We start from the raw sequence: 16,090 nt of genomic DNA on the forward strand, positions 1-16,090 counted from the left end.
GTGATATAATGCGAGGTGATATAAAATATGGCGGTATATCGAGAGATTATATAATACAATACACGGTGATATAACGCGAGGTGATACAATACGTGCAATATAACGAGAGATTATACAATACGTGGCGATATAACGAGAAGTCATCCAATACGTGGTGATATAACGCGAGGTGATACAATACGCGGCGATATAACGATAGATCATACGATACGTGCTGATATAATGCAAGGTAATATAAAACATGGCGATATATCGAAAGATTATACAATACACGGTGATATAACGCGAGGTGGTACAATACGTGGCGATATAACGAGAGGTTATACAATACGTGGCGATATAACGAGAGTTTATAAATACGCGGTGATATAATGCGAGGTAACATAAAACAAGGCAATATAACGAGAGGTTATATAATACACGATGATATAACGCGAGGAAATACAATACGTGGCGATATAACAGAAGGTTATAAAACGCAAGGTTATACGATGTAAGGTGACGTAACAAAAAGTTATAGAACACGTGGTGATATAACCCGAGGGTATGTAACATGCGGTGATATAAGGTCATATAATATACGGTGATATAACGCGAGATTATACAACACGTCAGTATAGTAAAGTTATAAAATACGAGGTTATACAAGCAGAGGTTATTAACGCAAGATTATTTAATATGTCCCCGTTATATTAATGTCGTTTTCATCACAGCGAATATTCGAATCATAAGATTACAAAGGCTACGTTACAATAGCTAAAAGCATCATTAAGCGCGGACTAGCAGTGATATCAAAACGAACGTACCTTTTCGCCTTTTAAAGCAGCACGCCGGTGACAGAGATGACTGCACGTTGTGGAAACGCTGATACTCCCCCAGTATGATTCATTGATGCTCGAACGTCAATCACCATTCACGCACAAATCACTTCACAGGTCGACGGTCAACAGAAGACTGAGCCCGGCTCGTTTCCATGAGGCAGGATGTTGACAGCAGCTCGTAGACCAACGGAAAAAATTGTTGTGCTCGGGCGTGAAATCGTTCCGAGTGTTAATTCCTTCTGCCGGTAGTTTGTATTACGGCTAACCAATGCGACTTTAAATCGCGCGCTTTCAATTCGACGGATCTTGTTTTCTTTCCACGAACCACGTATGATCGTTGCTCCATTTGTCATACATCGTGTCATATTTAAAGCATACACAAGTACGAGCAAGCCTCTTACTTTCATAGTTTTAATAACTCATGTTTAATGTAGCAATAACATGGATATAAACGACTAATAACATTGTTATGTTCATTATAATATTTGAACATATTATAAATATTAATGGTTACATTTAATGAATTATCGAAATTGTAAGATTCAAGTAGATAATAATATTGTAATGTTAATTTATGTTTTATTAAATATAACGAAATAAAAATTACGTAGGAAAGATGTTTGTTAACTTCGCAGGAAATGTATCTATTATTATAGTTTTCTCAAGCAATGAAATTTTCACGAGCAAAAGTTCAATGTTTAGATTTCCAAAGCACATAGGTAGTTATTAACGTTCTTGTATAAGTTTTAGATTCAACTTTCGGATGACTTGAGTAAAATGACATTTCTCCGAGCACCATCGTATACTTTTCCATTTGTCGAGTGTCTTACTTTCATTAGCTGCACTTCCTGGAGCCCGCAATTCGGTATAAATAACTTCCGTTAAAGTAAATAACGTCCGGCTTTCTTCCAACGTTATAGAGCGCAATAATGTACAATGAACTGTTTTTAGCGCAATTAATAAGAAACTACTGTTATAAGAGAACGGAACTTGCCGTTTATATGTTGTATTCCTTGGAAATGTTTAGTTTTCAGGCAAACGATGCAAATGTTTGAAATTATCGAAATTTCCAATTCTCATACTTTTCAAGATTTCGAAATTTCAAAATTTCAAACCTCATATTTCAAATTTCCAAATTCCTAAATACAAAAATTCCAAATTTTCAAATTTTCAAATTTCCAAAATTTCAAAATAACAAAATTCCTAATTTCCAAAATTCCAAATTCCAGATTCCAAAATTTCAAATTCCCAAATTCCAATATTCCCAAATTCTAAAATTTAAAAATTCCAAAATTCCAAACTTTCGAATTTGGAAATTCCAAATTTCCAAATCCCAAATTTCCAAAATTCCAAAATACCAAAATTCCAAACTTCCAAATCCCAAATTTCCAAATCCCAAATTTCCAAAATTCCAAATTTTCGAATTCCAAAATTCCAAAATTCCAAAATTTCAAATTTCTAAATTCCAAAATTTGAAAATTCCAAATTTCCAAATTTTTGAATTTGAAAATTCCAAATTTCCAGTTTTCCAAATTTCCAAATCCTAAATTTCCAAATATCCAAATATCCAAATTTCCAAATTTCCGAATTTCTAAAATTCCAAAATTCCAAACTTCCAAATTTCCAAATTTTCAAATTTTCAAATTTCCAAATTCCAAATTTCCAAAATTCCAAAATTCCAAATTCCCAATCCTAAATTTCCAAATTTCCAAAATTCTAAACTTCCGAATTTCAAAATTCCCAAATTCCAAATTTTCAATTCCAAAATCACAAAATTCCAAAATCCAAAACTTCACAATTCTAAAATTCCCAAATTCCAAATTACAAAATTTCAAGTTTTCATCTTAAAAATTGATAAATCTAAAAAATTCTAAATTTGCTTCATTTACAAAAAGAAAGAGAAAAGAATTATTGTACAAAACTAATTAACACCGAAATAATTGATAAGCCTCCAATTCAGATAATCATCTAATAATTATCATTATTAACGTTCGTGTAAATTGTAATCTGTTTATATAAATGAGTAGAAGATCAATTAAACTCGATTTATACAATTTGCATGAATACTTGCATATCTCTAAATCCTATAATTAAGAATCCAGAGCTCTGAAGACGAAAGTATAATCCAGCTTATGCTTTTCTTCCGTCATCTCGAGTCGTCCTTGTTATCTGTGATTAACTCCCTTCCTATTTCTTTTAATATATAACAGTTATGTAATTATTATCTGTCACTGCTTCGTTATATTTAATCAAGCGATTCTTTGTGGTTTTAATTTAATGAATATACTGTGGCCAGAACAATGGTATCGTGAACAAAAATCGGATTAGTTGGTACACTTTAATTAACGAAGTTTGCTACATTGATAGATATTCTCGTGTCTTGGAATACAAATTCAAAGATCTCTAGATATCTATGTCCACAAATTACTATGAATAAAAATTCCTAGATTCTCAAATCTCTAAATATACAAATTTTTATACTATCTACAAGTTCTATAACCTCAAATTTCGAGTTTTCCAATTTTCCAGATTTCTGCGTCAGTAAATTCATAAAATAGAAAAATTTAAAGGTCGTAAAATTTTTAATATATCTCTGAATTTTTGAATTATTAAAAGTCTCTGTAAATTAGTGAGTAAAAGAGTTATTTTGTAGGGAAACAAAATTTGTTGCTGTGATACTTTTATCTCATTAAAATAAACCAAATCGTTATTGATTTATTGATTTCAGAAATTCCTGCATATTTCTTGCAATCTCACAGGATGAGTCAAAAAGTACTATCTAAAATAACTCGTATTCTATTGATTGTATGAACGAATAATGAAATAATGATCTCATTACATACAATCAGATTTCTTTATATGATATTTTATCATAAATTATTAAACAAGCATTACAGTTGATTCTATTGTTCAAAATGGAAGAAGCTCGATTTTAATGCTAATATCTTCCTTACTACTGGATCATTACCGTGTTGGAAACGTTTTAACCTTTAACCTTTTGTAATATGTAACTTTCGAACAGGGCTTTTGTACAAATAAGATAAAAACGTGTGAAGTTTTATTTGGAAAATTTTTTCAAATTCCAAAAATTCCGAATTCCACAAATTCCAAATTCCACAAATTCCGAATTCTAAAATTTCCAAATTCCACAAACACCAAATTCTACAAATTCCAAATTACACAAATTTCAAATTCCACAAATTCCAAATTCCACAAATTCCAAATTCCACAAATTCCGAATTCCACAAATTCCAAATTCCACAAACACCAAATTCCACAAATTTCGAATTCCACAAATTTCGAATTCCACAAATTCCGAATTCCACAAATTCCGAATTCTAAAAATTCCAAATTCCACAAATTCCAAATTTCACAAATTCCAAATTCCACAAATTCCAAATTCCACAAATTCTAAATTCCACAAATTCCAAATTCCACAAATTCCAAATTCCACAAATTCCAAATTCCACAAATTCCAAATTCCACAAATTCCAAATTCCACAAATTCCAAATTCCACAAATTCCAAATTCCACAAATTCCAAATTCCACAAATTCCACAAATTCCATAAACTCCACAAATTCCACAAACCACAAATTCCACAAACCACAAATTCCACAAATTCCACAAATTCAAAAATTCCAAAATTAATTAAATTAATGATATAACACAAAAATGACACACATTGAATATATTGAACACATTGAAATAATAACACGATTAACAAAGTATTTCTAAATTACAACAATTGCATTATTAATTTATAAGAACAAAGAAGTTAATGTGATAATGTACTTAAAAAAAAATACTAAAATGTGATGGAAGATAAAATGTATTAGATATAAATGAAATAAAGTATAGGGAAACTTTTATTTTCCAATGCACTTAGTTAACATGGCAAACTTACAAACTCCCCAGGTGCTTCATACGGCTCCAATAACAACGAACTTTCGTTTCTGTGAGCCGCGACAAACTAGAAGTAATGAATCCAAGAGGACCTCTTAAGCTAGCTTAAGGTTTATCACAGTCAACTGAATATTTAACAATTTGGCGCGCAAGTCAGCTTTTAACCTGTACACGAAAAGATGTCACCGCGGATCGCATGATTTATTATCGAGAAATTAATTCGCGAAAACAGGCATCACGGGACGATATTAAAAAATCATGTTTGCGTATTAAAAAGTTATGTGGACAGATATCTACGTATAACTATTTGAATACTAGATATTAACGAAGTTATTATTTACTAAAATCGATTTCAAAACGAAAGTTATAACAAAAATTTTCTGTGGTACAAATTTAATTTTTTATAAAGAACACAATTTTTTTTTGTGTCAGAAAATAAATGATTACTTGGATGGTCAAGTGTATTTTTGAAAAAAACTAATGGAAGGGAAAGAAAGCTTTTCGCTTTGCAAATGGCTGAGAGCTTACATACTATTCGGGCAGTAATATATTTCCTATTTTTTTGAAAGCGTCGGAAAATGGATTTATGAATGTAGCTTTCATTCCGACAATTTTTATTAAAATAAAATAATCATATACTGACCTATTAAGCACCTGAGAGAAATTTCAAAACTTATTTAATTAAAGAATTTTTAACGTATCACATTTTAATTTTTCAATTTTTATTTTAGTAAATTCCTAAATTATTAAATTTTGGATTTTTTAATTTTTAAATTATTAAATTTCTAATTTTTCAATTTTTATTTTATTAAATTTTACAAGTTTCAAGTTTAAAACTTTTTCATTTTCCCAAGTTTAAAATTTTTCAATTTTTCAATTTTTCAATTTTTCAATTTTTCAATTTTTCAATTTTACAATTTTTCAATTTTACCATTTTTCAATTTTTCAATCCTTCAATTTTTAATTTTCCAAATTCTATAACTTTCAAATCCCCAAATTCCCTAGTTCTCAAACCTCTAAATTCACTATCCACATCCTACTTCCCACATCCCCAAATACCCTACCTACATCTCCAAACACCCCGAAATAGAAAGTTTCCACAAAACAGTAAAAGGTAAAATTCCCCAACCAAAAGCAAAGTCCCTTTACCCAAAGCTATTTCCCCAAAAAAAGCAGCAATGGCCAGCGGTGTACAGCAATTTGGAAGAAGAATCGCATCGTCGAACGGGCAGTCAGAAATCGTCCGTTCCTCTCGAGCGGCCAGATAACGCGGTATGATCCGTATAGCCGAAAATTTTTTGAAAGCCCGACCCGTGAAAGGTTGAAAGATAACGGGGGCCGTTCGAGATGACATACGCGACGCGTACGTCTTACGGGTCACCAGCTAGGTGTCTCCCTTTCCCCATATAAGAACTCGCAAAGATAGTTGGTTCGGGCCGCTCCGCTCCGCTCAGCTCAGCTCCGCTCTGCTCGGCCGCGCCGTCGACTCAATGTACCAGAGGAAATCGCTGACTTATGGCTTCACCGGGGTAGTCGTAGCTTTTTTCATAAACCCCCAGTCAACCCCCAACCTCGCGACTCTTTTACATTGTACCCAGATTTCAGCGATTAATTTTCCCCCATTGTGCCGTGGCGCATCTCTCGCCCCCCCATCCCATCCCTTCTTCGCCGGCTGAAAACCGGGCTTTTCCTCTTTCTCCCTCGAACGGAATATCCACCCTCTTCGTTCGTCCCTCTCGTGACGGCAGCAAGCGTTTTCAACCGCGGACACATCCCCGATCCGTGCCCGCGCTTCCTCTCGCCGATTGCACAGTCCGCATTGTCATTGGCAAACAAATCTCAATGGTAGTATTAAAAGTATCCGCTCTAATGGAACCTAGTATCCGTTCTACAAAAATTCTCGTTCCATCTGTACGTGTCCCCCTTTCTCGTTTCTTCTTTGTCGTCCCTTTGTTTCGTGCACCGTTACCCGCGCGCTTTCTTCCCCGCACGCTACGCGCGCCGGCCGCACCGATGCACGCGAAAATTTCTGCTAACGTCGGAATAATTACTCCCTGATAGTCGCGTGGTAATTGTCTGCCCGTAATCTATGGTTAAACGTACGGGGACGATAGGGGGTGGTAGTTGGCGGTTGATGCTCGCGAGATCGCGCGGTAGCTACAACGAGATGATGATTATGGAGTCTTGAGAGTAATCGATTGGGGGATAATCGTCGGAAACTAGCGTGACTATTGTACCGTTTTCAGAACTGCGTAATCATCGTATTCTATGGCAATTCCATCTATTAAAATGCCATGAAAATCGTTAAAAATTATTTAGAATTTTTGTGTTATATTGAGATGTTCATAAGTTTCCATATTTGCAGATATCTGCATACTCAGACACATTCATAAGAGCATTCAGTATATTTCAGTCTTCCTAGATTGTATTTAGGTATTTGTATTTCAAAATTTCTATCACTGTGTACCTGTAATCTCAGGGACCCATAGATTGCACCACGAGGTATCTACACGTATGTGGTTACCCATATTCTTAAAATTATATAGTATCAGGTACCTGTGACGCTAGATTTCTATATCACTAGGTATCATATATTTCATATATATTTCTGTATCACTATATTTCTATGTCAGTAGGTACCTATGTCACGACTTCTGTATCAGTAAATACCTACATCAGTGTATACCTACATCTCTAAATGTTTAGACAAGTGCTAATTCACCCTCAGTTTCTATATCCCCAGATACTCCTGTTTTCTACGTTTCTAAATGGCAATGTCTCTATGCTTTATGCTCTAAATCCCTATGTCCCTACATCTGTATAATCCCAGATTTCTATAACTCAAGATACACTCCTAGATCTCAACACAGTATATCTTCATCCAAAAGTTGTCCCCAAATTTAACCCATGCTCCACACACAAAAATCGCCATGTTCTCCATGTTGTACTTATGTCTCCACTTATGTTCCCAAATTGTTAAATTTGTTTAATGATTTGTTCCTAGTTAAGTATATTAAGCTCCACAGGAAAACAGTTTCAGCAAGAACGGGAAGAAAACACGTTCGTTCAGATTTTCAGCTCGACACGAACGTTAGCCGGCGCGTAATTTCGAGTATTCGTTTTATTACCATCGTGGTAGACATTGTGCTAGAAGATAGTCGGCTTGTCGTTCTCGAGTAGCGACACCGTCGTTTCAGGGTTTACGAGAATTTTCAGTACACCCACTTGAATGGGGAGGCAAATGGCCATAATAAGCTTCTTCCGACTACGGCAACGGCTCGGACTCTGCGGTTTGCAGAAGAGCTTCTGCCTCTGTCACGGTGAGTTAAAGGACACCCCCCATGAACTCCGGGGGACGCGAGGTAATGTGTAAGAAGGACCGTCCTGTTTAATTAACAAGCCATTGTCGTCTGGATGACCCTGAGAGAAAACTCACCACGAACAATGCCAGTCCGATCGAATGAATGGTAATACGTCATCCTGTTCTTTTTCGAGATGCAATCAAACTCCTGGATCCTTTCGTCGAAGAAGAGCGTTTTTCTTTTTTTCCTTTTTTTTCCACCTTTTGTTCTTCGGATTTCGCTTACCTCGGACCGAGCGAACTGAGCACTCTCGTGAGCACGTTCGCCCGATTCGTCAAGTTTTTTACCGTTGTTGTTGAAAATACTGTTCCTTGAGAATTTCATTCGGTTAACGTGCTTTTGGTGCAACAGTAATGCGTATATGAAAATCTGTTGGCGTCTAGAGGTGTGTGGGACCATGTGGACCATGTAGGAACATGTGGAAGTTTGGGACGTAGAGAAGTGGAGATATAGGAATTTATGGGAGTAGATCTGGATGTTTGACTAGGGTAGAGGTGCAGAGATATAGAAATTTATAATTATGTAGGGTCATTATTAATTTTAACGTCTTCTGATTCTCGTAATAAAGAATTACGAGTCAGGGATTTGATAGTGTCGAAATTTCAGGCTCAACAAGTATAGAAGGTACATAGGTGTAGCGATATGTGAAAATGTGGACATATGAAACGAAAGATTTTTTAATTTCTAAATTTGGTCACCTGAAGCAACGAAACACGGAAGAATTGAAAAATTAAGAGTTTGAAAATTTGAAAAATTGAATGAGTAAAAAATTAACAAAAATTTCTAAAATAAAATATACAAGATCCTTATTCCCTCACAATTCAGTTTCCCCAAAAATTCATTTCACCCAAATAAATGTCTTGCTCAAACACAGCAAGTAGCTACAAGTGATGACTAAAAGATAAACGAGGTACTCAAAAACGCCATACACAAGAAATTAAAGTGTCCTCAAGTAGAATATTCAGGAAGTCAAAAAGGTAGAACGTTCGCTTTACTTAACGATAAATCAAGAAGCTACTCGAAACGTCTGACAGTTTACGGATTAATGTGTCAGAATACACCAGCGATATTTACGTTTCTACACGCTTCTAAATCTGTATATCGAAGCAGTTCGCTAGGAACTGCAGTGAAAGCGTTACGATCTCAATCTTGGTGAGATCTTTGCATTTTATGGGAAGGGTTGTTGCGTCTGCTACCCCCATGGATATTGAACCTAGCCGTGCGCGCGGAACAAGAGAAGGACAACACAATTATGCTATTTATCGTTCTGCTGCTCGATGAGTCTGTTCTGGTTTTATTTCCTGCTGGGGGATTACTGTTCTGATACACTTCTTTTGGCTATAAAGAACTTATTAAATGAGCTGTCCTTATATTAGTTCAGCAATATTTTTCTGTAATTTATTTTGAGACTGAGTATGTGGATGATTAACAAAATTTATTATAATATTGCTTTGACATCAAGAGCGTTTTAATAGTTATTAAAGATACAAACTGAGTGATTCAAATTAATAAAGAAACTGAAAAAAAATTTTTCAAGGGACGTTTTCAAAGAGTTTCAAACGAGACTGAAAAAGCTTTCGTTTTACACTAACAAATTTATTAATTTAATAATAAAATTATTTTAACATTGCCTCTCACTAACCCCAAATTCCGACACAAGTAACGTTAATAAATTAATAATAAAAGTCGGCTCTTCCCATAAATCCAGCGAGCCATAAAAAATAACATGTAAAGGGAAGCTGAAGAATTCATCGAAAGGAAAACCGTGTTCTGATTTCAAGATATTTATGCTTGGTCGTTCGTGAAAGAAAGGAAGAAAGCTCGGATTTTAAGACATTGTTCACCCTCGTTACTCGTTTCTTAGGTTGAGATGCGCGGGAAAACAGGTGATGCAGCTTAGAATGCTTTTCATCCTGTATTCAAACTATGTCAAGCGTTCCCCTATATTGCAATCGCCAGGATAACAGCGGAAAAAATCTAAACAATAGTCGGACATTTTGGTCGAAGAGGATGAAAACAATGGTTACGGAGTTTCGTTATTGCACCCTGGGGCCGTAAGTCGCCATAATCGCTCGTTTTTATGCGTAATACTGAGCGTATAGTGGGCTTCTCTGAGGAAAATGGCGAATTAGGGGACGAGGTCAATCCACTTGTTCGAATATCGTTGGTAAATGTAGTTCATTCGGTTTCTGGTGGAGAGGTTTAGGAATTTGGGGATTTAGGTATTTGCAGGTTTTGGGATATTTAGAAATTTCGAAATATGAGGATTTGGGAATTTGGGGAATTTAAGGTTTTTGGGGAATTTGAGGAATTTAGAAATTTAAGGAAATTTGGAGAATTTGGGAAGTTTTGAGAATTTAGGGGACTTGTGGATTTAGGAATTTAGGGATTTGAGCTTTGGGGAATTCGGGAAATTTGGGCCTTTTGAGGAATTTTGGGAAATTTAGAAATTTGAGAAATTTGGGGAATTTAGGAAATTTGGAGAATATGGGCAATTTCGGGAATTTGTGGAATTTGAGGAATTTGGGAGACTTGGGGACTTAGGGATTTGGTGTTTGGGGACTTGCATATTCGAAAATTTAGGGAATTTGGAAATTTAAAGATCTGTAAATTCATGGCTGTAAAATCCAAAAGTCCAAAAGTCCAAAAATCCAAAAATCCAAAAATCCAAAAAATAAAAATAAACTTCTCCAGTCCCTAGCTAAATAGGTCACCAATAAATGTAATTAGAACCACAATGTAAATAATTGTTTAGAGTAATATTTTCCAAGAGCGCAATAAATTGACAACGAGAAGGATCGCAAACGAAATGCAGCTGCAATTAATGTTTACTCGAGTAAATTAATTTATTTGACTGTTTCTTGGAGGAACAATAAAGCGTATGTTTTTCAGTGGCTCGCGCCATGTGCTGTGTAATTTCCTCTTCTAGTTTATAGAAAGAGAAATTTTGTCTCTTCCGTCGTGCCGCGTACATTGTGTAATAGGAGCGAACTTTTTCAAGGAAAAACTCACCGTGAAAGGGAAGTTTTATATTGCACCGGCTATGTAATGCGAGAAATCATAATTACGCGTTTATCATGCAGAACAATAGGTTTCTTACCTGTCTCAAATTTTGCAGTTACATTATTCTTGATTATTTTTTAATCGAATTAAGACTGGGTCTAATTAGTGGAAATTAGCAACATTTTCTTGTGGTGATGGTCCAGAAAAATTCAACGTGTAATATTGTTAATTATTTGTAATTAACGTGCAAATATCTTACAAGAAAAATAATAGAACTTCTGTACAAAATTAATGTAAAATTATTTGACAATCTACGTAAGTAAAATTTCTTGCGTTTTAAAATTTTTGAAATTTAGTCATAAGACGTAAGATAAGTGAAATTTTCGTTTAAATTGATATACCGAGAATGATGGTATTTTGACAATAAATACATTTTCAAAGAGTACGTAGAAAAATTGTATAAAAGTGTCGTTTCAAGTACTCGATACAGAAATATCAGAATTACGATCCTCGATGATAGGTTAAAAGCTTTCAAGTAGATTACACAATGATCCTCCAGTATTTTAATCCGCGCAGATATCGCAAAAATACGTCTCTCTCTCGAAAGAGTACAATTTCCAATGGTTGTATGAACTTTTCTTTTGTCGGCAAAAGAAATATTTTCCTAGCAAAGTTGATCTTTCGAATCGTTTAATATTTAACAAGGTAAATATTAAACAAAGTCTGTAAACGAATATTTAAACGGTGAAAACTTTTAACGATACGAGAAATCGATACGTACACTCTTGTAATTTGTTCGCAGTAAATGAACTAGCTTTGTAATTAAAATTGACAAGCCAACAGGAATTAAAAAGACTAGATACAACTTCAGTAATAATTCAGTAAATTTGAATATGTAATATTTTTGTCTCCATTTTGTGCATCCCCGTTTATCGACTTGACAGGTTGTAATTCCTTAAATCATTTCTATTCTACAGGAATAATTCATTTAATCGGTATGACGTCTTTTCGATAGATATTTCGATATCAGAACATCTCCTTCGCTGTTTTCCTTGTTGCGAAACTTAATTCGATTGCAGTCACCGATAACACGGTTCCTTTTTCATTACTTCACTCGTCGAGTTCGTGAGGAAATTCTATCATTTTATCCCTTTATTATGTTACTTCTTTATTATTTCATTGTTATATCATCTATCATAACATTTTACTATGACATCCACTATTATTATATTCAGTGTTTTACTGGTCTATTATGATGCTATTTACTCTGTTTTATTATTTCAGGACATTTCTGTTTCAGTATTTTATTATAGTATTTTTGGTATTTTGGAATTTTAGTATTTTGGTATTTTGGTACTTTGACACTTTGGTATTTTGATATTTTGGTATTTTGGTACTTTAATACTTGGTACTTTGGTATTTTGGTATTTTAGTATGTGAATGTTTTTGTATTTTAGTATTTTAGTCTTTTAGTATTTTAGTGTTTCAGTGTTCTAGTATTTTAGTGTTTTAGTATTTTAGTGCTTTAGTATTTTAGTGTTTTAGTATTTTAGTGTTTCAGTATTATAGTGTTTTAGTATTTGAATGTTTCAGTATTTTAGTATTTCAGTGTTTTAGTATTTTAGTGTTTTAGTATTTTAGTGGTTTAGTATTTTAATGTTTTAGTATTTGAGTGTTTTAGTATTTTAGTATTTGAGCGTTTCAGTATTTTAGTATTTTAGTATTTCAGTATTTGAGTGTTTCAGTATTTTAGTATTTGAGTGTTTTAGTATTTTAGTATTTTAGTATTTTAGTATTTTAGTATTTTAGTATTTGAGTGTTTCAGTATTTTAGTATTTGAGTGTTTTATTATTTTAGTATTTGAGTGTTTTAGTATTTGAGTGTTTTAGTATTTTAGTATTTTAGTGTTTTAGTGTTTTAGTATTTTAGTATTTGAGTGTTTCAGTATTTTAGTATTTGAGTGTTTTAGTATTTTAGTACTTTAGTATTTTAGTATTTTGGTATTTTAGTATTTTAGAATTTTGGCATTTTAGCATTTTAGTAATATAGAAATTTAGTATTTTAGTATTTTACTATTTCATTGTTTCAGTATTTCACTATTTCACTATTCGACTATGGCACTATTTCACTATTTAATCATTCTACTATTTCGCTATTCCACTCTTCTATTATGTTACTTTTTGCTACTTCATAGTCATACTATACTGCTACAAACAATCTTCTATACTATTTTGTTTCTCACAATTAATACTCGCCACTTGGCAGAAATGTTCCTAAATATCTATATCCCTAAATCCCTAGATCCTTAGTTTGCTATTATCTAGTAACTAGTATATTCATGTATCTCCGAATACCTGTAGCACCACACTCCTATATTTCTATTTTCCTAAGTTTCAAAATCAAAATAATTAATATAGGACCCTTACAGCTCTAGGTCCCCCTATTCCTAGATACTCAGGTCTCCAATACCCCTATCTTCCAATAGCTCCCTATATCTAGTATCACCCCACCTATGATACTATTCCAATTTCTCTATATCCCAGTATCCTAGTATCTCTCTATATCCCAACCCCTCCACATTCCCTCTATCTCTATATTCCAGCACGTATCTCACTATCTATCCCAATATTCGAAGAGTACCTCTAGACCTCTATATCCCAGCACATATCTCAATATCTCTAGATCCCTGTAACCCGGCGCATATCTCTACATCTCCATTATCCTAGTACATACCTCAATATCCCGAAATCCCGATATCCCATTTTGCCGGAATAATTCAAAATTCAGCGCGATGTCGTTTGAAGTTTTCGGCGAAAGGGCAGAAACCGAAATGCAGCGAGAAGGGTGGCAGAAGAGGTGAAACGAGAACACAAAGGACAGGACGGACAGAAACTTAAATTTCGAGGAAATAATATTTCGATGATATGCCGAACCGCCGTCACAGCTGCGGCACACGAGCAAAGGTCCCTCGTCCCGCGTCATACAAGATTGTTAAAGCTCAGATCTTGGGGGTGAGATTGTGGGTGGGTGGTCTAGGTTCTGGAGGGGGCGGATTCAGCGGGAGGCTAGTAGTGAAACAGCTGGCACACACTGGCGACAGCCCGCCCGTCACTAACTCAACCGGGATACACACGCGCCATGTGCGCCAGATACAAACTTCATTGATGTTGCCTGAAAAGAACGACTCAGACTTCCGTCATTCCGAGACCTTTTGATGCCACTTCGTGCGCTGGATTACCACTTTCACTGATGGTTACAACCTTCTATACAAATTTAAATTCTACTTTTATGGATGTATTAACACGGTGACACAACTATTTATCGGCTACTGAATGTAGATGGAGATGTTAGGGTGACATGGTTGACAATTTGTAGACGGACTGAAGTTTTACTTTAATAGATGTAGTATTATGTGACTCATTTTGCTAGCAGTCAAAAGTAGCAGGAGATGCAATGTTAAGGTCAATGAAGTTGGTTAATAACTTATGGACAAACTGAAGTTTCATTTTAATAAATGTATTTACCCTGTGACCTAACATTTTGTCGACTGCCAAAAGTAGCTGGAGATGCAATGTTAAGAAGAGTAAAGCTGGTTGACAACTTATGAACAAACTGAAGTTTCATTTTAATAAATGTATTTACCCCGTGACCTAACATTTTGTCGACTGCCAAAAGTAGCTGGAGATGCAATGTTAAGAAGAGTGAAGCTGGTTGATAACTTATGGACAAACTGAAGTTTCATTTTAATAAATGTATTTACCCTGTGATCTAACATTTTGTCGACTGCCAAAAGTAGCTGGAGATGCAATGTTAAGAAGAGTAAAACTAGTTGACAACTTGTGGACAAGCTGAAGTTTTATTTTAATAAACGTATTTACTCTATGACCTAACATTTTGTTGTCTGTCAAAAATACCTGGAGATGCTATGTTGAGAAGAGTGAAGCTAGTTGATACCTTGTGGACAAACTGAAGTTTTATTTTAATAAACGTATTTACTCTATGACCTAACATTTTGTTGTCTGTCAAAAATACCTGGAGATGCTATGTTGAGAAGAGTGAAGCTAGTTGACACCTTGTGGACAAGCTGAAGATTAATTTCAGTAAACGTATTTACTGTGTCATCTAACATTTTGTAACTATCAAAAGTATGTGTTTACTAATGCAATATTAAAGAGACTGAAACTGGATGAAATGTTACACTTTGCATTTAGAGAACCTTGATTATTTCAGTTATATTTAGAATTAAATTGTTGCTATTTACAGCGGTGATCCATTTGTACACAAATTGCAGTTTTGCTTTAATAGACATATTAACCTTGTGACTCCAAATTTTGTCGGTTGCAAATGGTAACTGATTGCTGATGTAGTTTTAAGAAAAGTGAATGTGGTTGTTGTATCTTGCATTTAGAGAACCTTGATTATGTCAGTTATAATTAGAACTAAATTGTTTCTATTTACAGCGGTAATCCATTTGTACACAAATTGCAGTTTTGCTTTAATAGACGTATTAACCTTGTGACCCAACATTTTGTCGACTACCGAAGGTAGCTGGTGATGCGTTGTTATGAAGAGTGAAGGTGATTAAAATGTTATACCTTGCATTTAAAGATACTTGATTGCGTAAATTAAAGTTAGAATGAAGTTGCTGCTATTTATAATGGCGCTCAATTTGTAGACGAACTGAAGTTTTAATAGACGTATTGACCTCGTGACCCAACATTGTATCGGTTGTCAAAAGCAGCTGGTGGTGTCCTGTTGTGAAGAGTGAAGGTAGTTAAAATGTTATGGCTTATGTTTGGGAACCTCTAATTGTGTAAGATACAATTAGAATTAAGTAGCTGCTATTTACAGCGGTAATCTACTTGTGAACAAATTGAAGTTTTGCTTTAATAGATGTGTTAACTCCCTGATCTAACGTTTTGTCGAGTGTCAAAAGTAGCTGGTTATGAAGAATAAAGGTCGTTAAAATGTATTTATGCATTTATGTATTTTGTATTAA

General features: G+C 34.4%; 1 protein-coding gene across 3 annotated transcripts in view; it reads right to left on the bottom strand.

Moving 5' to 3' along the window:
* The window catches only part of LOC100878886 (glycerol kinase 3), a 147,873-nt gene that overhangs the window by 40,076 nt on the left and 91,707 nt on the right, over positions 1-16,090 (bottom strand). The window contains exon 1 of one of the 3 annotated variants that reach the window (XM_076534902.1): positions 807-957. The exons of the other annotated variants lie outside the window; for them this stretch is intronic. The gene's annotated coding sequence lies outside the window, so the exon portion shown is untranslated. Of the gene's footprint in view, positions 1-806; positions 958-16,090 lie in introns of those variants that run through there. 3 annotated transcript variants of the gene reach the window in all.

The sequence above is a fragment of the Megachile rotundata genome, chromosome 8 (assembly GCF_050947335.1).
Source record: "Megachile rotundata isolate GNS110a chromosome 8, iyMegRotu1, whole genome shotgun sequence".
NCBI lineage: Eukaryota > Metazoa > Arthropoda > Insecta > Hymenoptera > Megachilidae > Megachile > Megachile rotundata.